This window comes from Schistocerca gregaria, chromosome 10 (genome assembly GCF_023897955.1).
Source record: "Schistocerca gregaria isolate iqSchGreg1 chromosome 10, iqSchGreg1.2, whole genome shotgun sequence".
In the NCBI taxonomy this organism is placed as follows: Eukaryota; Metazoa; Arthropoda; class Insecta; order Orthoptera; family Acrididae; genus Schistocerca; species Schistocerca gregaria.
In genome coordinates, this window is record NC_064929.1 from 188,755,578 (window position 1) to 188,780,934 (window position 25,357).

At 44.1% G+C, this 25,357-nt stretch overlaps 1 protein-coding gene across 1 annotated transcript in view; it reads left to right on the top strand.

The window, feature by feature from the left end:
- The window catches only part of LOC126293315 (chaoptin), a 253,508-nt gene extending 240,192 nt beyond the window's left edge, over positions 1-13,316 (top strand). Inside the window, exon 19 of the mRNA XM_049986461.1 lies at positions 12,054-13,316. The gene's annotated coding sequence lies outside the window, so the exon portion shown is untranslated. The remainder of the gene's footprint in view (positions 1-12,053) is intronic.
- The last annotated feature ends 12,041 nt before the right edge of the window (positions 13,317-25,357 follow it).

Consider the following 25,357-nt stretch of genomic DNA (forward strand, 5'->3'; position numbering starts at 1 on the left):
TATATACAAAAGGGATTGGAGGGCATCTGTGGCTCCTTGAAATCGGTGAAGCGCTTACGTAATGGGACCTTGCTAGTAGAAACTTCCACTTCCCAGCAAGCAACTAACCTCCAATCTGCTAAATGTCTCAGAGAGTATGCCATAGACATTGAATTGCACAGCACCTTGAACTACAGCAAAGGTGTTGTGACATGTCGGGATCTAGTTGACATTCCCAACGTGAGTGGGCTCCGGAAGGTATCGTTGGTGTCCAGCACATCATGAAGAGGGTTGATGGCAGTCTTGTCAAATCCGACTCCTTTATTCTGACCTTCAGTAGTACAAAACTTCCTGAATATGTTAAAGCTGGCTTCCTTCGCCTTAGTGTGAGGCCTTATTTCCCGAACCCAATGCGCTGTTTTAAATGCCAGCGTTTTGGGCATACCACCTTGGGATGTAAAGGCGAAGCGACTTGTGGCAACTGTGGTAAGGCTGCTCATGAAGGAGTTGGTTGCTCGTCTCCGGCTAAATGTATTAATTGCTCTGGGAACAACACTGTTTGGAGTAGGGACTGCCGAATCTTTTTAGAGGAACGCAAAGTCCAGGAAATCAAAACAACCAAGCGAATCCCCTATGGTGAGGCCAAGATGATCTATAAGTCGATGCAACCTCCCACATTTGCTATATCTTTCGCATCCCTGGTTCAGAAGCCTACTCCAAAAGTCGATGCCTCAGCGCAGACCGAGGTGGTGAGTGTTGGCACTAACACCTGCAGCTGTCAGTGCACTTGCCAGTGTTTCAGAGCCGGTAGCCCCTACTCGAACGGCAGACAAGGGTATAGTGGCGAACTTGGGCCAGCCCCTGTCGCCTCCAACAGCTGAGGCTGTTCCCAAGCCCAGTGCGCCAATTACCACTCCCTCATCAGCTCCCCCAAAGCCCACCAAACCACAGAAAGCTCCTGTACCGCTGCAACACCGGGTCAAATCCCGTGGTAAACCGTCTGACCATGCGGCTGTTGTTTTACGTGAGGCTTCATCTGACTCTTCACCAGAGTTGATGGAATACGACGTATGTGTGGGGCAATCAGCTCACCCCACACCTGCCCCTCCACCTGCTGCAGTCTCCCCGCCCCGTCGGAGAGACAGGATGAAGGTGATACCCCCAACATAGATAGCTCCCATACTTCAGTGGAACTTGCAAGGGTTCCGGACGCATGTGGAGGAACTTCGTCTACTCTCTCAGGGTAGACCACTGTGTCTCTGTCTCCAGGAGACTTATTTCCATCCCTCATACTCCCCTGAGCTGCGAGGCTATACACTCCACAAAAAGGACGACCTGCGTGGAGAGAGAGCTAGAGGAGGTGTAGGTATTTTCGTCAGGACGGACTACCACTCCTCGCCTCTATCGCTTATGACGACTTTACAGGCTGTTGCTGTGTCTGTGCAAGTACCTCATCCATTGACTGACTGTTCACTCTACTTGCCCCCACATGACGCACTTGATGAAGTGACCCTCACCGACCTTCTTACACAGCTCCCCCAACCATTCATTATTTGTGGTGATTTTAATGTCCACAATGTGCTTTGGGGCTCTGCAATTACCTGCCCCAGGGGTAGAGGAATTGAGAGGCTTCTCCTGTCATCCTGTGCCTACTTGCTCAATGGAGGACAGAGTACTCACTTCTGCACAGCGACTGGGTCGTTCTCTGCCATTGATCTCTCGCTTTGCTCTTCAGCTCTTGCCGCCAATGCTCACTGGGAAGTGGTCGCTGACTTGCACGGCAGTGATCATTTCCCAATCTGGATTCACCTGCCAGATGGCATGGCCCTCGAAAGGAGACCACCACGATGGGTGCTCAGTGGAGCTGACTGGACACTTTATAGCCAGTTGGCCCAATTCGAACACTGTGAATGTTGAGGTGTGGGTGGATCATATTACCGAAACGGTCCACCACGCAGCTGCAGCATCCATTCCAAGGTCCATGGAACCCCGGAAGAGGCCACCTGTGCCTTGGTGGAGTGCAGACTGCCGCTCTGCCATCAGGACCAGGCGTGCGGCTCTGCGTCGGTTCAAGTCTCGGCCGACTGCTGAGAATCTTGCAGTATTTCGGGTGGAGAGGGCAAGGTGTCGCCGCATTATTCGTGAGAGCAAGAAAAGGTCATGGCAACAGTTCCTGAACACCATTAATCGTTCCACCAAAAGTTTCATTGTGTGGGAGACCATAAGGAGAATTTCTGGCAGAGGAGGGAGGTGTCCCATAGCTGCTGTAATGAATAACGGCACTCTCCACACAGATCCGCGAAACATTGCCCAGACTATGGCAGCGTATTTTGCCACAGTTACTGCAACAACCAGTCAGGATCCAAATTTCCAGCGCCATAGGGCCGTTGTTGAGAGATGTAGTCTGAACTTCCAGTCCACATCTCATGAAGTTTACAACTGCCCATTTTCTATGTGGGAGCTGGATTCTGCATTGTCTGGAGCTCGTGACACCTCCCCTGGTCACGACAGGGCCCATTCCAGTATGCTATGGCACCTCACAATGCGCAACAAAGAAATCCTCCTCGCACTTTTTAGTGGAATTGGGGCGTCGGGTCACTTTCCTGACGCGTGGCCTGAGGCAGTTTTAATTCCTTTTTTAAAACCTGGGAAAGAACGCACGAGCCCGACTAGCTACCGTAGTGTTGCCCTCACTAGTTGCATAGGGAAGACCTTGGAGCGGATGGTCAACCGCCGCCTTGTCTGGATGTTAGAATCCCGGCAACTCCTTAGTCGCTTTCAGGCGACTACTGGAGGCGGCTATACAACAAGCTTTCCTACGCCGTCATCACCTTCTAGGTGTATTTTTTGACATTGAGAAGGCCTACGATACTACTTGGAGGCGTCTCATCCTGGAGCAACTTCACGAGTGGGGTTTTCGGGGTTGTCTTCCTCTTTTTATTCAGTCTTTCCTCTCGCCACGATATTTTAGATACCGAATTGGTGACGTCCTGTCTGATCGCTTTGAGCAGGAGAACGGTGTCCCTCAGGGTAGCGTTTTAAGTGTGACTCTCTTTGCCATCGCTATTAATAGCATTACGTCCATAGTGAAAAGACCTGCCCAGTGTTCTTTGTTTGTGGACGATTTCTCTTTGTTTTGCTCTTCTTCAAGCCTTGCAACGACAACTCGTCAGTTGCAACTCACGATTAGACGTTTGGCTGACTGGGCGCGGAAGAGTGGTTTTAAGTTTTCCACTGAGAAGTCTGTATGTGTTCTTTTTAACCGTTCTCGTTCGATTTTAACCTTTCCTGAGTTGCGGATGAGGGACACTATTCTCACTTTTAAAGACACGGTGAGGTTTCTGGGGCTCATTTTTGACTCGAAGCTCACGTGGGTACCTCATCTTGAAGACATGAAACGGCGGTCGCTTAAGGCTTTAAGTATTTTAAAATGTCTTAGCCTCAGTACATGGGGAGCTGACAGGACTTGTCTGCTCCAGTTTTACGGGGCGTTTGTGCGATCTCGGCTCGATTATGGGTGCACGGTGTGGGTCTGCGAGGCCTTCTTACTTACAGATGTTGGACGTTGTGCACCATGAAGGGCTTCGGTTGGCCACTGGGGCATTCCGAACTAGCCCCATACCAAGCCTCTGTGCAGAGGCTGGTGAACCGCCACTTCCTATGCGGCGACGGCTACTTACAGTGCGCCAGGCGAATAAAACTTTGTCCACACCATACCCCCTGCATACCCTGCCATTGTTCAGCCTCCTCTGGCACAGTTATTTCATAACCGGCAACGTGCGACGCAGCCCTATGGGATTCGCGCACAGGATTGCCTCGCTGCGATGTCTATGGCTGGCTTTCGTGTTTTGCGTCGCGGTTGGAGCAGATGTCCACGTTGGCTCCTCCGGAGACCCAAACTTATTTTAGATTTGACTAATTTTAAGAAAGATCGCACACCAGATTTTACATTCCAATCTCTGTTTTTTAACATTTTAGATGTGCATCACGGTTTCACTGTCGTGTACACTGATGGCTCCAAACAGGAGAATTTCCTTGGCTGTTCCGTAGTGTTCCCTGATCAAGTTACCCGGATTCGCCTCCCTGCTGAATATACCGTTTTCGCAGCGGAGCTCCACGCGATCCTGAAGGCACTGGAGCAGATGAATCGTGTTCGGGGCGATCGACTTCTTCTCTGCTCCGATTCTCTTAGTGCCTTACAATCACTGCATAACCTGTATCCGACTGAGGCGATGGTCCAGCTGATACATGACCAACTGTACTTGCTCCAACGGCTGGGTACAGAAGTATCCTTCTGCTGGGTGCCTGGTCATGTCGGCATATGGGGCAATGAACAGGCCGATCGGGCTGCCAAGGAGGCCTGCAGAGAGCAGGATGTGGTCCAGTGTCCTATTCCCTTGCAGTCAGTGATCGCTGCACTCCACAGGAAGTGCATGGAGTTGTGGGAGGACGAATGTCTGGCGGTGACGGCCAGTAAACTGCGGTTGATAAAGTCAACCACTCGGCCGTGGCGTTCCTCCTGCCGGTTGCTCAGGCGGGAGGAGGTGGCCCTCACACGTCTTCGGATCGGGCACTGTCCTCTCACACATAGCTTTTTATTACGGCGGGAGGATCCACCGTTTTGTGATGCTTGTGGTGTGCACATCTCTGTCCGGCACATTTTAACAGACTGCATTTTATACCGTGATGCACGGGCAGAAGCACAAGATGCTGGGGATCTGCCTTCTGTTTTAGCTAATGATGAGACGTGTGTGTCTAGGGTTTTTAAGTTTTGTGATGTGTCTGGACTCTGGCCTAAACTTTTAGGCTGGAGGTTTTAGTGTATTGCAGAGTGGCTGACTCCTCCCCTTTTTCCCTTGCGGTCAGCCAGCCACTTCCATCTGCTACATTGTTTTAGCTTCCTCTATCATTTTCTTCCTGTGTTGTCCATGTTTTACTGCTGACGCTATGCTTCATCCCACGCTTTGGTGTGGGTGAGCACATGTTTTACGACGATTATCACCCATGTTTTCTGTTCCGTTTTATATTCCTGTTCTGGGGTTTTTCTTGACACCCGTCTCACTAAGTTACTGAACGGGCGCTGAAGACCTTGCTGTCGTGCGCCCCAAACCCCTCTACTACTACTACTACTTCTATCTCTATGTATGCAACCGCCTTCCCACGACTTTTGTCACTTCATCGTACATATTTCCTTTTTACTAATTTACTGGTACATCCACATCCATGTCTGTACTTAGCGAACCACTGTGAAGTGCACGGCAGAGGGTGCTTCTCATTGTTTCCGTTATTAGGGCTTGTTATCATTCCATTCACGTATGGAGTACAGAAATAATGATTGCTTAAGTGACTGAGAACGCTACAGTTAATCCAATTTTTCTTTCTTAGTCCATGCGGGGATATGCAGGATCGATTATGGCACGTAGATATGACGTGTGTGGGAACAATATTCGCTCCTGGGTCTCTCATGATGGAAAACTTCCAAAATGAGTCATACGAGAAATAAGTCTTTCTTTGCTGATGTTTGACTTTCACTATTGCGACCCAGATATCGTGATTGCAGAAGTACTGATTATTTCAATGTCAAATTTGACATCTGATAACGAGAGACAAAAGAAATATTTCTTTCGTATGATATACTTACAGGCTCACGGTTTTCGGATTTTTTTACTTTGGTTGTGCTGTGAGACCTCGGTTCTTGCCAAATTCAAGATTGTAGGCCAACGCGAAATACCCTATAGGTTTTGATGACTGAATTTGTCGAGTGACCTAAATGGCCGTAGCTTTTGGTTGCTTGTCTTAGAATTTTACATTTATTACATTGCAAAGGGGCTGTTTACTTCAGTATGTGAAATAAATTTCAGCTTGGTACGTCTACCCCTTCTGAGAAAAATGCTTTTCAACAGACGTACGAATAAGCGGAATCAGACAAGAAATTACAAAAAATAATTTTTTTGGCGTGTGGCATAGTTAGAAATTTATTGTTTCCTGATTTTTACCTTTGGTTTGAGTGTGAAACCCTCCTTTTTGTAAAATTTCGTGATTCTAGGCCAACCCTGTAGGTTTTGATAAGTGAGTTCGAGAGTACCAAAATATATGACGTAAATTACCGTATCTTTTGATTTCGTTCACTTAAAAGCTTCAGTACAGGGCCGAGGGTCTATAGACCTCAGCACGTGTCATAAATTTCAGGCGTCTATCCCTTCCTGAGAAAAATGGCAGAGAGACAGACGGACAACAAAAAGGTTTTATAAGAGTGTCGTTTTTAGCGTCTGAAGCATGGCACGCTGTAAAACAGTATTTCTAAACATAAACGAAATCTGTATTCCGACAAATCTGCAGAAGGAACAATGCAGTTTTGTGGAGACTGCATTCATTAGACGTTGATAGTGCTTCGGATATATTTTCTCCGTATATTTATATGACAAGTATCATCCATGTAGTCGTTCGGAGGAAAGTGAGGACATGTAACAGAGTTGGTGATACAGGCATTGTGAGGAAACCATGATTAAAATTTTAATTCGTTGGCCTTGCCGCAGTGGCTACACCGGTTTCCGTGAGATCACCGAAGTTAAGTGCTGTCGGGCGTGGTAGGCACTTGGATCATTCAGGCCGCCATGCGCTGTTGCCATTTTTCGGGGTGCACTCAGCCTCGTGATGCCAATTGAGGAGCTACTCGACCGAATAGCAGCGGCTTCGGTCAAGAATACCATCTTACGACCGGAAGAGGGGTGTGCTGATCTCACGCCCCTCCTATCCGCATCCCTCACCGAGGATGACACGGTCGTTGGATGGTCCCTGTAGGCCACTCGTGGACTGAAGACGTAGTGTGTTAGTCCAAGTCATTAGAGAAATTTCTTTGCCAACCTTGTTGTTACTCCATATTGATTACCTTATCAGCCCTCCCATTCCTACCAATTTTGGTACAGAGAAAATGCAAATGAAAAAGAAAAAACTGCAGAGTGCTTGTGGGAATCGAACACAGGTTCACTCCTCCACAGCCAGATGCCTTGTTCTCTGGCAGTTTTGTTGAACAGCATTGACCCTGTGTCTTCACACTTTCCTTCTTCCATTTCTAGGAGAATATGCGTTTGTGGACTCCAAATATACAAACTGCTTAATTTTCAATCATCTATCATTCCCGTCAATTTTGAATCAATTACGTGTCATAAACTTTAGGGGCGGTTTTGTCAAAAACAAGGGACAGGAGGGAGGGGGTTCTTGGTCCAAAGTATCTCAGTGTCTTTCATCTTAGGTTGTACACACGTGATCTGCCAAATATGAGCCACATCGCGCGCCCGTGTCTAAAGCTTTCCCCTTATAAGAAGGCTTTCAGGAAATACACTCTAAGACAAAAAGACGCATCACGAAGGAATTATCCGAATATGGCGGAAATATGTGGATGTTATCTACATCTACAGCCAAACAACTGACTACAATTTCACAAAAATCAGACGATTTGTTCAAGAGAAACGGCTTCACAGTCTGAGCAAGCTCCACCTCTGGCTCTTATGCAAGCTGTTATTTGGCCTGGCATTCATTGATTTTCTCCTGAGGTCTAAGTTCTCTGCGAGTGGCGCGTTAGGTCGTCAAAATCCGGAGCTGGTTGGAGGGCACTGAAAATGAAGTTCCAAACGTTCTCAATTGGAGAGAGAACCGGAGACCTTGCTGGTCAGGTTAGGGTTTGACAAGCACGAAGACAACCAGTAGAAACTCTCACCGTGTGTGGGTGGGCATATCTTGCTGAAATGTAAGCTCAGAATGGCATGCCATGAAGGGCAACAAAACAGGATGTAGAATATCTTTGATGCACCGCTGTGCTGCAAGGGTGCCGCTGACGACAACCGAAGGGGCGCTGGCACGCATAGAGATGGCACCCTAGACCATCACTATTGGTTTTCGAGCCATTTGGCGGACGACTGTCAGGTTGGTACACCGGCGCTGTCCGAGACACATCTTCACTGGTCGTTGCGGCTCAGTTCGAAGCGAGACTCACTACTGCAGTCATCTCTACTCTAGTCAATGAGATTCCTGTCTGGGTGTGCCTGCCGCCACTGCAGTCGGTGGTATACAGAGGTCAGTGGTAAGACCTGAGTTTCTCCTGGTGTATACATCTTTCAAATAACTTCCGGGAATTCAGCCAGGTAACACTTTCAGTGACCGCTGTTATTTCGGCGGGAGAACACCCCGCCATTTTCAAGGCAAACTGCAACGGACTTGCGGAGTACATGCAAGTTTAAAACCTCAGATCTCGGACTGAAGCAGGAAAGATAACACACTCACACTGGACACTGGTGCCACCAAAGATGACCGATGTCAGAGCTATCGGTAGTGAGACTATGAATTCGCAGGTGAGGTAGCATTGACTCTGTCCCTCTGTTTTTTGACACGGGAGAGAGCCGGATTCCAAACAGAGTTTAAACAGAAACCTCCATCCCTGTTAACTAGGTTGCTCGCTAATTTAATCTCAACTGCCTCCTTAATAACACTGTCGCAATACCTGGACGTGCATGTCAATATCTCGGTGTTATTATATAACATGGGGTGACCAGTATCCAAGCAATGTTCGGCAATAGCACATCTACTTGGCTGCTGTAATCGTGTGTGCCGTACGCAGACCAAGATCATCTTTGGTGACACTAGTGTTCAGTGTGTGTGTTATATTTCCTGCTTCAGTCCGAGAACCGAGGTTTTAAATTTGCATTTACGTCGCCTGTCCGTTGCAGTTTGCCTTGAAAATAGCGGGGTGTTCTCCCGCCTAAGTATCGGCGGTCGCTGATAGTGTTAGCTGGTTGAATTCCCGGAAGTTATTTGAAAGAGGTCAGTGGTATTCCGCACAAGGGGGCCCCCATTCTGTGAGCCGTCTACAAATGGCCTGGTGGTCACTGGAGCGCAACATGCACGTCACGTCGATGATAATGTCGCCTCTCTAGGTCGGGTGCTTCCTTGTTGACACTGTGTTCGTGCATGGTTCATCCATTTCTGCCAACATCGCCGAGTAGTGGCATCGCACCTTTTTAAATGTCGAATGACTCGCCGATTACTCCAAAAATGGCTCTGAGCACTATGGGCCTTAACATCTGAGGTCATCAGTCCCCTAGAACTTAGAACTACTTAAACCTACGTAACCTAAGGACATCACACAACACCCATGCCCGATGCAGGATTCGAACCTGCGACCGTAGCAGTCGCGCGGTTCCGGACTGAGCGCCTTAACCGCGAGACCACCGCGGCCGGCACCGATTACTCCATCCGGTTTCTTCGAGCCCAACTAAACGACTTCTCTCCAATGCTACCTGCCGCGTATATTGTTAACACGCCTGTCTGTGAGGCATAGTTACTGTCCAGCTGAGTACATGTAATGATATTCGTAAGGACTTTATACCCTGTTTGCTATCACTGCCAGCCGCTCGATGAAATTGTGCTGCAGCATCACACGTTCATCCACTGGCCGTCAAGGTATACAATTTTGCGTTTTCTGTAGATACCTGTGTGAACATAGCTTCGTGGTTCGTCGCTTCTTTTTCTTACAGTGCAGTTTGTGCCTACATTCAAGCGCGAGGCAGCTCACTGTTTTCAACATCTCCGTGATGGTCTCCCATAGGTCACAAAAAACTATGCTGCCCCTCTTTGATGACATTTACTATCAATACTTTGTCCTATTTGGTACGGGTCCGACACACATTAGCAATATTCTACGATTGGTTTCACGAGTCTATTGTAAGCAATCTACCTTGTATGTATATGCGTTTTCACTGTATTCTACAAATAAACTGAATTCTTCCACCTGCTATACCTGTAAATTAGCCTATGTGACGGTTTCGTTCCATATCTCTACAAAGTCATACACCCAAAGCCAGCAGTGGTAGCCGAGCGGTTCTAGGCGTTTCAGTCCGGAACCGCGCGACTGCTACGGTCGCAGGTTCGAATCTTGCCGCAGGCATGGGTGTGTGTGATGTCCTTACGTTAGTTATGGTTAAGTAGTTCTACGTTCTAGGGAACTGATGACCTCAGACGTTAAGTCCCATAGTGCTCAAAGCCATTTGAACCATTTTCTTACACCAAAGTATTTGTCGACAGATTCCAGTTGTGATTCACTGATATTCTAGTCAGCGGATACTACACTACTGGCCATTAAAATTACTATACCACGAAGATGACGTTCTACAGACGCGAAATTTAACCGACAGGAAGAAGATGCTGTGATATGCAAATGATTAGCTCTACACAGCATTCACACAAGGTTCGCAGCGGTGGCGATATCTAAAACGATTTCTCATACACAAACAGCAGTTGACCGGCGTTGCCTGGTGAAACGTTGTTGTGATGCCTCGTGTAAGGATGTGAAGTGCGTACCATCACGTTTCCGACTTTGATAAAGATCCGATTGTAGTCTATGTCGATTGCGGTTTATCGTATCGCGACATTGCTGCTCGCGTTGGTCGAGATACAATGACTGTTAGCAGAATATGGAATCGGTGGGTTCAGTAGGGTTAATACGGAACGCCGTGCTGGACCCCAAAGGCCTCGTATCGCTAGCAGTCGAGATGACAAGCATCTTATCCGCATGGCTGTAACGGGTCGTGCACCCACGTTTCGATCCCTGAGTCAACAGATGGGGACGTTTGCAAGAGAACAAACATCTGCACGAACAGTTCGACGACGTTTGCAGCAGCATGGACTATCAGCTCGGATACCGTGGCTTGACGCTGCATCACAGACAGGAGCGCCAGCGATGGTATACTCAACGACGAACCTGGGTGCACGAATGGCTAAACATTTTTTTGGATGAATCCAGGTTCTGTTTTTAGCATCATGATTGTCTCATCCGTGTTTGGCGACATCGTGGTGTACGCACATTTTAAGCGTGTATTCGTCATCGCCATACTGGCATATTACCCGGCGTGATGGTATGGGGTGCCATTGGTTACACGTCTCGGTCACCTCTTGTTAGCAGTGACGGCACTTTGAACAGTGGACGTTACATTTAAGATGTGTTACGACCCGTGGCTCTACCCTTCATTCGATCCCTGCAGAGCTCTACATTCCAGAGGATAATGCACGACCACATGTTGCAGGTCCTGTACAGGCCTTTCTGGATACAGAAAATGTTCGACTGCTGCCCTGGCAAGCACATTCTCCAGATCTCTCACCAACTGAAAACGTCTGGTTAACTGTGGCCGAGCAACTGGCTCGTCACAATACGCCAGTCACTACTCTTGATGAACTGTGTTATCGTGTTGAAGCTGCATGGGCAGCTGTACTGTACACGCCATTCAAGCTCTGTTTGACTCAATGCCCAGGTGGTTGTTCTGGGTACTGATTTCTCAGGATCTATGCATCCAAATTGCGTGAAAACGTAATCGCATGTCAAGTTTAGTGTAATATATCTGTCCAATGAATACCCGTTTATGATCTACATTTCTTATTGGTGTAGTAATTTTAATGGCTGGTAGTGTATCTTTTTACAGTAAAGCGAACTGGCTATCTTTACCGACTTTGCAATCATACCGAGATATATCTGAATGCTTGTGCAACTTTTTACAGGCAGTACTTCATTATCATCTAATAAAAGTCTGTGGTTAGTATTATTTGAAAGTGTATTAATGCGCAACATGAACACCATGGGTTTCTACACATTTTCCTGGGGCACATCTGAAGTTACTTCTACATCTGTTGACGGCTTCCGTGCAAGACAACGTACTGGATTCTTTCTGTGAAGAAATCCTCATTCTAGTCACAAATTTTGCTTCGTACTCCAGTCGTATTTCGATAATAAGTGCAGTTGTGATACCGAGTCAAATAAATTCCGGAAGTCAAGAAATATTGCACATACCTGACTGTCTTGGCTTACTGTTTTCAATAACAGAGAAGAGCGAAAGTTAGGTTTCGCAATGCTCCTTGTACAATACCATGTAATGTTTAAGAAAATTCATCATTCTGTTGCATTGTCCTGATGTGCAACTCATTTGGGACACCTTAATCGTAAACCAGTGTGTATAAAGAAACTAAATGTATTCATGTCAATCCATTCTGCTACATTATTCTGTAATGTGTCACTGCTTTTTTCTTTACAGGTTCTGTAAAGGTCAGACCGGCCATTTTGAATGATAAAGCCATTATCCTATTTCATTTGGCCTGTCAACATGGAAATGAAAAATATACGGATACCTTTGTGCATGCAAGAATGTGGCAGAAATATCCACAGAGGTGACAGTGAAATCAATGCTGAAGACTACACAAGTTATACATGTGTACATAACATTGCTGTGCTTATCCAATAAGCATCATAGCTTCTGTAGGAAAGCTACCCCATGTGTCGATCCTAATGCTTAACAGTTTCCAGCACTTGTGCGCCTCGCTGCTTACATGCACTAGCTTGACTATTAATCTCATAAAATAATGTGAATATTGTTTGTATATCTCTTAGTATGCCTCACGTGTCTGTGAAGGTACTATAAATGTACAGTTATACATATCTCCACAATGTATGTAGCTATTAGCATATTAGCATTTCAGCTGAAATTTGTAAAGCCATCAAAAGTGTACATGCATTGTTACATCTTGTACATATCAGGCAAGATTATTTCTTAAACTTCACGTGTACACCACCTTCCCATGCACACAAACTCCCATTATTTATTCAGTCTTTATCTTGCATTTTGATCTTCAGTGTTGTTATCAAATAGTTCTTTGTTTTCCTCTTTGCGAGGAAGGGGAAAAACTGTATTTACACATGTGAAATACTGAGAAGCTTTCTTTTGTCAAAGTACATAACAAATATAGTTTTAAAAAAGAGTAATATATTTGTTTCTAGTTTTAACAGCAATCATTGTTTTATAGTGTTAAGGAGGAAGTGGAGAGAGCACTAGCAATAAGAATAAGACAGTACACAGTTCTAAGTACAGGGTATTAAATAGGAGATGAAACCATCTTAACAGACTGATTACATGTATATGTGTTATGTTACTCATTAGGAACTATAGTGTATGTGAATTTATATTGGCATTTGCACTGTTGCAGTTGTTAACTTATATATGCTTTGCTGTCTTTCATGTAATAGTATAGCTTGAAACTTGTTTAGCATAATAGGCATTGTCAAAACTAAGGGGATGGAATACGAGGAAGTGTCCATACATGTGCATAAACACAAGAACAGCTGTATGTTCTGTCTTTTAAAGAAATATGAAGAAAATAACAAAAAAAAACAAATTGTTACCTCTGAGAACTTCCAACTGACAACCTACTGCCCTTTTGTTGCTGTAATAAGAGAATTATTTATTTTATGAAGTTCCTTACAATAAGTCAATGGAAATGAATAAAGATACGTTTCGAATCTCCACAGTGTACCAAACATTATTTATAATGTTACATTTGTTATGATGTAAAACCCTCAATTGAGTTAGTACATTAATTTACGAAGTGTATATAAAACACGTGAGATCAACAATCAGACAGAAACTGTCCACTAAACAGTTATTATCTGGAATAAGGCTAGATTCAGAATATGTAGTCGTAATCTTTCAGGGTAGATGTCACTTATGAATTCTTCTCTGGCTAGGTAACAATTACATCTTGGCATGATACTTCAGCTTCACTGTATGTCATTTAATGCAATCAGGAAGCCTGTTGAAGCACACATGAAGGGTCAGGGTAAAGAAACAGGTAAGTCTTCTTTTAGAAATTGAGTTATTACTACAGCTAGATTCAGACTGATCGTACGCAACTGCTGAGATGCTGAAATTGGGAAAAATCTAGTGAGTCCATAGATATTAACATTCAAAGTTTTCCTCTAAGCAGAAAGAACCAGGTAAGCCAGTGTTTCAGGGGAAGAAGCTGGCAGGCCGGTGGTGACTCAGCCGACTACCACAGGATAGAGCAAACATAATTCTGACTCAGTCTCTCTCCCCAATAATTGGAAGTAAGGAAAAACAGGAAACAAATATAGCTACCCATGACATTTATTTTAAGCGGCAAGTTTCAAAGCATTCGTTCAATATCCATGTTCTTGAAACAGGATAATCCTAAATACAGTGCAGAAAAGGGCGCAAATGAAGTGACGTCATTTTTTTTTAATCACTTCATCTCTTCTGTCTTGGATGACGATAATGAAGAGCTCTGTACAGTGTCCCCAGTGGGAATGGAGAACATGCAAACAAACGACAGGAACGATCGATCGAAGCAACAAACAGTGGTAAGCATCGGCTCTCAAGTCTATACCTTAATGTCCCTTGCTAATGAATCTGCTTCAAAAATTCTAATTTTTTCCCATCTTAAATCATTATTTATAGTTTTTTGAACAAAACAGTTGTTAAATATATCGATTCGGACACCGGGAACATCTTTAAAAACAATTTTAAATATATGTTGGTATGCAGCAACGGCCGCGGTTCTGCTGCGGTCTGATGTCAAATGGCGTCATTATTATTTGTGTTGACCTAGAAGCGTGAGACGCGGAAAGACAAGGTTTCACAGTACAATTGAAGGAAAGTAACGGAAAGTGTTTAAATTTTAATTACATAAGACGAAGAAAGAGCTTTTCTCTGAGTTCCTTGAATCCGTTTTTCGGTTTGTATTTCCGTCTTTGAGAGCGTTTTTCCTTGGGAAAGTAAGCGTGTATCAAGTTGAAATTGATGTCACGTACTAAGATCGGTGGTGGCATGGTGGTATCAAAGTTTGTAGCTTGTAATTTACGCGTTCGGATGTGTCTAATTTACGCAATTCTCTCACTGCCAATTGTTTGGACTTCTGCCTGACAGCGTGTTTTGAGTCCAACTGTGTTTTCCGTTTCTCGACTAACACTGACAACTGTTAAAGGAGGTGGCTTACATCTGGATACTTCAATCATTTCGTGATATCTTTAGGTGTTTCCATCTTGCCTCTGCGTTCCTTAATCCATCGTTTTTGTCAAGATGTAAGTACGAATGGCCATGACAGAGAATGTAATTTTTGTCTCCTTCAGCCCACTAATTTTGATTGAGAGTTACACAATGAGGGAAGGGAAAGACATTGATGTTTTTACTTTGAAGACAAACAGAATCACAAAATATTCAAGACGTTCCAGGACAAGAGGTCAGTATTCAGGGATATGACATGAATCATCATTTGTAGCAAATAAGTCTTGAAAACTTCCTGGCAGATTAAAACTGCGTGCCCGACCGAGACTCGAACTCGGGACCTTTGCCTTTCGCGGGCAAGTGCTCTACCATCTGAGCTACCGAAGCACGACTCACGCCCGGTACTCACAGATTTACTTCTGCCAGTATCTGTGAGTACCGGGCGTGAGTCGTGCTTCGGTAGCTCAGATGGTAGAGCACTTGCCCGCGAAAGGCAAAGGTCCCGAGTTCGAGTCTCGGTCGGGCACGCAGTTTTAATCTGCCAGGAAGTTTCATATCAGCGCACACTCCGCTGCAGAGTGAAAATCTCATTCTGAAGTGTTGAAAACATTGGCCTTAACAATGCATACTTTAAAAGCTATGAGCACTTTGTTCATCTTTACTCTTCCACTACCAAGTACCCATTAGCTTTAAGGTAACTTGCCACTGAATAGTGGTTTTCATGACGTTTAAGAGGGTCTAACTACATAATGTAAACTTTGAATACAAAGAAATTTTACAACAATTAAAATGTTTTGAGGATGAAGATTTTGGTTTAAGTATAATCAGAGTAGCTTCAATATAAACTTTATTATATAAACATGTACGTCGGTCAGTTATTTAAAATTTTTCCTGCCAGTCTATGTTTGAAGTCTATAGACTTATTAACTACTTTACCTAGATGCTTAAAACTTTGTGCATACATTTACGACATTGTTATCTAAAAAGTAGGTTACAATCAAATGATTTCAATCAGTAGTTTTTACAATACTGGCCATTAAAATTGCTACACCAAGAAGAAATGCAGATGATAAACAGGTATTCATTGGACAAATATATTATACTAGAACTGACATGTCTTTACATTTTCATGCAATTTGGGTGCATAGATCCTGAGAAGACAGTACCCAGAACAATCACCTCTGGCCGTAATAACGGCCTTGATACACCTGGGCATTGAGTCAAACAGGGCTTGGATGGCGTGTACAGGTACAGCTGCCCATGCAGCTTCAACACGATACCACAGTTCATCAAGAGTAATGACTGGCGTATTGTGACTAGCCAGTTGCTCGGCCACCGTTGACCAGACGTTTTCGATTGGTGCGAGATCTGGAGAATGTGCTGGCCAGGGCAGCAGTCGAACATTTTCTGTATCGAGAAAGGTCCGTACAGAATCTGCAACATGCGGTCGTGCATTATCCTGCTGAAATGTAGGGATTCGGAGGCATCGAATGAAGGGTAGAGCCACGGGTCGTAACACATCTGAAATGTAACGTCCATTGTTCAAAGTGCGGTCAAGAAAAAGAGGTGAGCGAGACGTGTAACCAATGGCACCCCATATCATCACCAACCTTGTGTGAATGCTCTGAAAAGCTATATCACAGCATCTTCTTCCTGTCGGTTAAATTTCGCGTCTGTAGCACGTCATCTTCGTGGTGTAGCAATTTTAATGGCCAGTAGTGTATACTATAAATGCATAAATTAATCAAAATTAAGGTAATTTTTCCTGAAATACCACAAGGAATGCCCATGCTAGCTGTCCCGTTGTAACGGAACAAGTCCAAACCTACTTGGTTAGACACTGGACTCGCATTCGGGACGACGACGGTTCAATCCCGCGTCCGGTCATCCTGATTTAGGTTTTCCGTGATTTCCCTAAATCACTCCAGGCAAATGTGGGGATGGTTCCTCTGAAAGGGCACGGCCGCCTTCCTTCCACGTCCTTCCCTAATCCGATGAGACCGATGACCACGCCTTCCGTCTCCTTCCCCAAAAAGCAACCAACCAACCAAAGTCACTTCCATACTAAACCAGCCGCTACTGAGTAAGAAAGGGGAACAAACATGACGTCGATTCACCTGCGTCGGCCACTGGAGCGGCGCGCGTGCGCTGGCTTGCAATCATGTTGCGACCCGATGCAATACGCCCCTCAGTTTCTTTTCTCGTTTTTGATAGTCCTGTTGCACAGAAAAACGAAACTGCATTTTGATTTCGTACTGAAATTTCATTGTGATTTTGTACAAGGAATTAACCAGGAGCTAAAAATTTGGCGTATAAGAAAAGTATATTCCAGATCCCGTGAAAAAACAGTTTAAGGGAACAAATGAACTTAACAATTTTTTCTTCTTTTATTTAGGTTTTAACGACCACCGTGAGCAACTCAACGGGCTGCAAGCTCTTGTCCAGCCCTAATTTTGGGCCACTGATACCAGGGAAGGGAAAGAACCAATGTCTTTAGACAAACATAGCACCCATGCCTCACTGAGATTCGATCACGTCGGACGAATGATCAGAAGCCAGTCGCTTAGACCACTGCGCCACCGAGGCAGCTATAAAAGCTGTAGAACTCTCAATAGAAAATCCAAACAACGCGCTATTCAATTATTTAATCGCACGAAAGTGGACGTCGAGAAAAATGAGATTGATTTCTCATTCAAAAAAAAAATAATAATAATAATAATAATAATTCAACTGAAACGGAAAAGAAACAACGCCACTATTATCTAGACGAGCTAGTTTGACGGTTCGGTATGCCTCTCAGCAGTATAGCGTAATTTCTAAATTCAAAGAAAAGCTCATTCGTATCAGAAAATAGCTCCACGCCACATTTTCTTGCAATTAAACAAAATAAGTAACTGCAGCCAGATTTGGTTGCACTGGTATAATCAGTTGAGTTCTAGTTTAATATTTTCGGCACATTCTTCCTACTTTAATTATTTTGCGTCTTTCAAAAATTGAGAACAAAAATAACATATTAAGGACATTTGTTGTCCTCAATAAGTTTTAAAGGAATTCAGGTCAAAGCATGAAAACTGAGGAGTGTCCACTAAAAATGAGGGCGTCTGGTCACCTTACTTGAATGATTCAAAGAATAACAGGAAATTTGCATTATTGTGCTGTTGGATGTCGGTTGTGGTGGAGGGGGAGGAGGGGATAACGGGGCGACAGGTGGTAGTAAAAAAGAGGGAGCGTCATTTTTCAGTTCTCGCCTAGTGCGGCAGAACACCTAGCGACTGCACTATGCAGTAGACGTGTCGTGCGAACCGCGAGACAATAGTTTCTGTCACTACGCTTGGGATAAAACGCTGTTCTTACATAAATAACAGGTTGCGGTGCGGACGAAACTCTAAGGACAGAGTTTCTGCAGAAACATAAAGACTGCCTATGTTTGTGGGACACGTCGTGCGAGGAGAATAGCAATATAGACGCAAGAAATGGAGCACTTTTTTCATCCTTTTAACGAATCCATAATGGATTCGTGTGGCGCATGCAGAGAATGAAAGTCAGTCGACCTTCTATTTATCGGTTTTTAGCTTTCATTTCCGATGTATTGTTGTTGTGGTCTTCAGTCCACGGACTGGTTTGATGCAGCTCTCTATGCTACTCTATCCTGTGCAAGGTTCTTCATCTCCCAGTACCTACTGCAACCTACATCCTTTTGAATCTGTTTGTTCATCTCTTGGTCTCCCTCTACGATTTTTACCCTCCACGCTGCCCTCCAATACTAAATTGGTGATCCCATGAGGCCTCAGAATATGTCCTACCAACCGATCCCTTCTTCTAGTCAAGTTGCGCCACAAATTTCTCTTCTCTCCAATTCTATCAATACCTCCTCATTGGTTATGTCATCTACCCATCTAATCTTCAGCATTCTCCTATAGCACCACATCTCGAAAGCTTCTACTCTCTTCTTGTCTGAACTATTTAGCGGCGACGTTTCATTTCCACACATGGGTACACTCCACACAAATACTCCGATGTATATCGTTAGTAAAATCTAAAAATATAAATATGAACATACAATGGGCGATAAATCACAATATAATTCTTATAAGCTGAGAAAGCCCAGCCTTCATCCAAGTTCTCTACCATGAAGAGCAAAAGTGTGGTAATTTTTTCTGCAGTTCTAACAGTTGCTAAATGCTACATTCCTTACGTAATCTTTATTCTTCGAATTTGAAATGAGTTTCTTAAACTTACAGGACATCTTTTATACTACATACATAAATAATTAATAACTTTCTCGTGAACTTCTTTTATTTATTTTGCTGTACTGTAATGGATTTCCTCAGTCACCTTTAAACCACGTTGCATGATTCAGCAATCATTTTAGCTACTAATTGTAGGGATACAACAGCACTGAATCTGAGGTGCTCTTAACTTCTGCTAGTGGCTAGAAACCGCAGTGTAATAGCTTCTCCTGGCAGCTCACATCCTCTGTCATGACTGTACTCATTTTTGTACGATGTTCAGCAGCTCCGAAATGCAGGAGTCATACATTCTCAGATAATTACGAAAATCATAGGCTCTCAGGTACTTAAGTAACACAACGGGGGTGAATTTCTTTCCTTGCGTTAGATGCTTATTTTTCCACAGCTTCCTCTTGGCGTTGTTAGGCGCTACTATTCCTAAAACAGTCCAAGGAAACCGTGTTTGTTTACATCTAAAAGCGAGAGGCTTCCCTTAGAAGATAAATTCGATGAACTTAAGATAAACAAATGACAAGAAGGTGGCAGGGCTGTAATCGCTGAGTGCAGTCGGTCGGGACATGTGTAGACTACCACGGAAATGGTCGGTTGGTCGGCCAGCCGATAAATTGGTACACATTAGCCAAGTGCTACCCGCACAGAACTGGTCCGTCGGTCGGTTGGCCAGCCGATAAATTATTGCGTTTTATCAGTGGGCTGACCGCACGAAACTGGTCGGTCGGTCGGCCGATCGATAAATTGTTGCGTGTTAGCCACGGGCTACCCTCACTACATTGGTCGGTCAGTCGGTCGGATGGCCGACAAACTGGTACGTGTTAGCCATGGGATAATCCCAGTGCCGCACTCTGTCCGCGTACAAGTCAGACTTTGAGTGCTTCGCTATATACCGGGCTCAATGCATCGGCCAAGCGGTTCGTTTAATGGCATGCATTAGTTGCGACGACATAAAAGGACTTGGATGTGACAGTATACAGTGGAAAACTGCACCAAACATCTTCGGATTACTGATCACAAAACATCTTCTGGCACTGGCGAAGTTAGTCAAAAACCAGTCCCATTTCCGTGGAGTGAGCGTTGGGAACAGTGTCTGAATCACTCTTTGGTGTTCTCAGCGATCTGCTAGTAGAGACGGTTTACTGTTGCTTACTAGCAATCAGCTGCATGTATGTACTGTGGTGGACTGCAAATAGTGCTTGCATAGAATTGCATTTGTGATTTTGTGGATGAACTGAAGAGACTAGGTGAAGCGTTGCAAGAACTTATTGTCTGCTTCCCTCGAATATCGTGATTATCGTCAACATGAGGTAAGTGTAGCAGATTAAGTCTTCATTACATAGGGCTATTTACTCTCAGAGCTTCAGATCAGTTGTCAGATAAACGTTCTGCTTTTCCTTGCAAACTATGACTATGCTTCTTTCATTTTGTTACCTTCATTATATAGAATCTATAGCTGTGGGGGTTAAGAGGAATGTTCGATACGAATCGTCGGCTGTGCCCTGCTGACGTAATGTTAACGGCTGCTTTAACGTCACGAATCTGAAAAAAAAAAAAAAAACGGTTGGGGGGGGGGGGGAGGGGGGGGGGGGGCTGGTGTTGCACTGATCTGTAGCTTAGCGCGAGGTGAAGATAGGTTGGAAGGTAAGTCTGGTTGTGAGTTGGCGAAACCAACCAACGGCATACTGAAAAAAAAGTACACTGTGTTGTGGTTTCAGACTGATCTGTAGCTTAGCGGAACGTATAGGTTATGTTAGAAGGAGACAGTTTGGTTGTATGTCGGCAAAGTCAACTAATGTGACAAAAAAATTTAAAAGAGCTGGTTGTAGTGACAGCCTGATATGTAGCTTCGCCCACTTGAAAAAATCGCCAATAACATAACGTTATAGTCGCCATATTGCTTTACGCTGTTATTCGCATGCAGTGTTGCGAATGATTCAAAATGAAAGAGGTTCAATATGTCTATAACAAAAAAACCCAGCAAAAAGCTTAAATAAGGCGAGGTGTATTATTGTGCAATTTCTATTTTTACAATGGTTTTGTCCTACCATATGTATACAAAATATCGGCCCATAAAAAAAACTGGTGTTATGACGCACAAATAAGTTGAAATTAACGTCTTACAGTGCGTTTCTTTAGCACACTTTTCCTTTTCTCACAAAAACAATATGAATAATATCTGTGCTAGGTACTTACGTGACAAACTTCGCAGTATCCTTACTGTGACATAACATTATTTCTTATACTGTAGCATTATGGTTAAGTTGTTTCTCACATTTGGCAGATTACTGCACTGACAGATGTTTACTGTTCCTCTCATCAGTACAGTCACTGGAATATTTTTTATTGGAAATGTGATTACTGATTCACCCAGATGAAATCAAATTCTGCGTTTCTTACAATGGCTTCCTTCATTATTTCTTGAAGTTGGGATACTTGGCTGATGTCAGCTATGCTGCAACAGCGTTTCCAGTAACGCTCCCAACTATTTACATCTCCTTCTTTTGGAATTTGGTCTAGTGCGTGTGATAATGATACCTGAATGCACATCAATGCGACTTAATTCAATCTAGCAATATATTTTCTTGGGATATTAAAGCATGTCTTCAAATCTTAGTGTAGTACAAAAAATTTTCCCTTAATCAACATCGATTTTAGTGCTTTCCTGTATTAAAGAAAATAAAAACCCAGAAAAATTCCAAATAATTGTGAAAAACGCCATGATTCCGAACCCAGCAAAATCGCTTATTTGTCGGCTAAAGGGATAACAAAGAAGCCAGAATCAACCCTGACGAAGCTGATTTGGCAACACTGGTCTCATGTTTCCTACATCAGTGTTCAAAGCTGAGACTCGTATTTAACATTCCTCTATGTCCACCCTGTTTATTTCCCACATTTAAACACTATCTTAGGCGAAACAGAAAATATTTTTTCATTTAACCAACTTAAATGTGTGTTCGCGTAATATCTTTTCAAAGCAGGTCTTCTAAATTTCTAGTCTATATGTGCGAGGGATGTTTTCTAATAAGCCTCCAATTTTAAAAATAACCAAACCTTTCATTTTTGAACCATATTTATTTTTAGATTTTACGTGAGTGTCTTTATTTTTCTATGTAATTGCATTATTTATCGAGGGACGTATGATATCTTAACACTAAGTTTTCGAATCCTTCATAGAAGTTTGCTACCAACTCTGACAGCCGTGAGTTCACGACCATTTTCACTTATTCACCGTCACTGAAGTGCTTCCCACCAAGATAACATTTCAGCTGCCTAAAAAGCAGCACAGAGCAAGGTCAGAGCTGTAATATAGTGGATGATCCAAAACTACGCATCTGAAAGAGTAAGTCAGTTTCTGAGTCTGGCCAGCAGTGTGATACCTAAGGTTATTGTGAAGGAGCATAATTAAAGTTGCGTCTTTTCTTCTGAATCACACATCGGAGTTTGGCCTAGGTTACACAGTAGGTTTCTGCATTGTTCGTCATAAAAAAAAGTTCATATGTGTGTGAAATCTTGTGGGAGTTAACTGCTAAGGTCATCAGTCCCTATACTTCCACACTACTTAACCTAAATTATCCTAAGGACAAACACACCCAACCATGCCCGAGGGAGGACTCGAACCTTCACCGGGACCAGCCGAACAGTCCGTTGCTTAGACTCAGTTTAATCTCCTGTGACGATCCGGCCCAATATGTTATCGCCTTCTTCGAGACTACGAGTCAAAGACATGAGATAACTGGCCAAACTCTTTTTGTTTGTCGTCTTCTGTAGGGAGTTTGGGTACCCACTGGGAGCACAATTTCCTGGCGTTCAAGTTTTCATACACAGTTTTATGCAGTATAGAGATAAAAAAACTTGAGGAAAATCCATTGAGAGAGTGGCTATCATGAATCTTCTGTCCACACGAATTTTCGTGTCAATACAGTCACCAAATTATCTGTGATCACAGGTTGTGAAGCTGAGCGTTTTTCATCATGGACATTGTCACGGCCACTTTTGGACAATCTTACCCACTTCCGGACTTTGACTTCGTTTACTGCCATAACGGCCGGCGGAGTTATAAGGGATCCCTGATTCGTATAGACATGACTCTGACAGGTACGTAAGCATCCTGTCTGACCACCTGCTGTGATAGTACTTTCTACATTCGTCACAGAAACTGTATAAGCTGTTGTGAGTTTTCATAAAAGTCGTGGTACTGTTCCATTGACATCAGACATTACTGCACTTATAAAGAATCCTTTGAAGAGCAGGGAAGTAGCACACACGCTTGTCAAAAACTGTGCGCCAACTAGGGAAATATATATTAAAAAACTCGTGTTTTGACTTGGGGCAGAGAATCATAGAGTTTTGGTGCTAAAACCATTCAAAAAATGTGATAATTGCTAGAATGGGCTGAACATCTAAGAAACTATTCAGGAAACAGACTGCAGCGGAATATACAATTGTGACAACAATAAAAAAGAGGTAGAGGTAGGCAAGACGTATTATTCGTCCTCATTCTGCATTATTTGTACAAGACACTAATAGGTACGGTACACGCGCCAATTGTGAAATAGTATGATGGAGGCATATACGGGGTGATTTTTTCCACAGTATACAAACTCTAGGGATTAATCGACGAAAGGATACGTAAAAAGGAGTACTGAACTTATGTCCGGCAGTGCATTGTTTCCATGCTAGAACCATTTATTTACATTGTTGCAGAGACTGCGGTCTAATACGCGGTGTACCATGCAGCCACACGTACAGTCTGCATGGTTTCCTCCTAGAGGATGGTATTGTTCCTCAAACGTCCTGTCCTTGTGCCCTCTCCTGCCATAGTACACTACTGGCCATTAAAATTGCTACACCAAGAAGAAATGTAGATGATAAACGGGTATTCATTGGACAAATATATTATACTAGAACTGACATGTGAGCCTGAGAAATCAGTACCCAGAACAACCACCTCTGTCCGTAATAACGGCCTTGATACGCCTGGGCATTGAGTCAAACAGAGCTTGGATGGCGTGTACAGGTACAGCTGCCCATGCAGCTTCAACACGATACCACAGTTCATCAAGAGTAGTGACTGGCGTATTGTGACGAGCCAGTTGATCGGCCACCATTGACCAGACGTTTTCAATTGGTGAGAGATCTGGAGAATGTGCTGGCAGTCGAACATTTTCTGTATCCATAAAGGCCCGTACAGGACCTGCAACATGCGGTCGTGCATTATCCTGCTGAAATGTAGGGTTTCGCAGGCATCGAATGAAGGGTGGAGCCACGGGTTGTAACACATCTGAAATGTAGCGTCCACTGTTCAAATGCCGTCAATACGAACAAGAGGTAACCGAGACGTGTAACCAATGGCACCCATACCATCATGCCGGGTGATACACCAGTATGGCGATGCCGAATATACGCTTCCAATGTGCTTTTACCGCGATGTCGCCAAACACGAATGGGACCAACCTGATGCTGTAAACAGAACCTGGATTCATCCGAAAAAATGACGTTTCTCATTTGTGCACTCAGGTTCGTCGTTGAGTACAACATCGCACGCGCTCCCACCTGTGATGCAGCGTCATCGAACTGTTTGTGCAGATGGTTCTTGTCTTGCAAAGGTCACCATCTGCTGACTCAGGGATCGAGACGTGGCTGTACGATCCTTTACAGCCATGCGGATAAGATGCCTGTCATCTCGACTGCTAGTGATACGAGGCCGTTGGGATCCAGCACGGCGTTCCGTATAACCCTCCAAAAACCACCGATTCCATATTCGCTAACAGTCATTGGATCTCGATCAACGCAAGCAGCAATGTCGCGATACGATAAACCGCAATCGCGATAGGCTACAATCCGACCTTTATCAAAGTCGGAAACGTGATGGTACGTATTTCTCCATCTTACATGATGCATCAGAACAACGTTTCACCAGTCAACGCCGGTCAACTGCTGTTTGTGTATGAGAAATCGGTTGGAAACTTTTCTCATGTCAGCACGTGGTAGGTGTCGCCACGGGCGCCAACCTTGTGTGAATGCTCTGAAAAGCTATATCACAGCATCTTCTTCCTGTCGGTTAAATTTCGCGTCTGTAGCACGTCATCTTCGTGGTGTAGCAGTTTTAATGACAAGTAATGCAATTGGTAATGTTTTGTGAGATTCGTTTCTCTTGCTGACAGCGTTGTACACAATAGTTTCGTATTCGAATCGAGAGCTTGGAGGATTAGTGTATAGTTACGGAAAGAGAAATAGCAACGGGCGGCGGGTAGCGAGGTTGTATCAGGAGACCTATCCCCACCACCAACAACCACCACA